A 394-nucleotide genomic window follows, 5' to 3' on the forward strand; every position below is an offset into this window, starting at 1 on the left:
AGCTTCTCCCGCCGGCGACCGGAGCCGCCACGCCCGCGGCCGGCTGCGCGCCTCTCCGCCCCGCCCCGACGCCCCTCCTCCGCCTCCAGCCCGCGCCTCCCCTCACCGGAGCTCGCCGGAGTTCCGCTTCGGCCGGATCCAGGGAAGGTGGATGAGATCCACCACTCCCCGATCCAAACGCCCATGCCTCCATCCCGGATCGCCCCGTCCACTTTGTCCCCGGGGTGAGAATTCCACTAAGTCCCCGAGTTATTTTAGCATTCTGATGCATATTTCATCATGCCATAACTCTGCATCCGCGGCTTCATTTTGTGCTTGTAGCATGTCAAATTGTTCGTCTCGACGAGTACTTCATTTCATTCCATTGCATCATATTCATTCGAGTCCATCTTAA

The sequence above is a fragment of the Triticum dicoccoides genome, chromosome 2B (assembly GCF_002162155.2).
Source record: "Triticum dicoccoides isolate Atlit2015 ecotype Zavitan chromosome 2B, WEW_v2.0, whole genome shotgun sequence".
NCBI classification, from domain to species: domain Eukaryota; kingdom Viridiplantae; phylum Streptophyta; class Magnoliopsida; order Poales; family Poaceae; genus Triticum; species Triticum dicoccoides.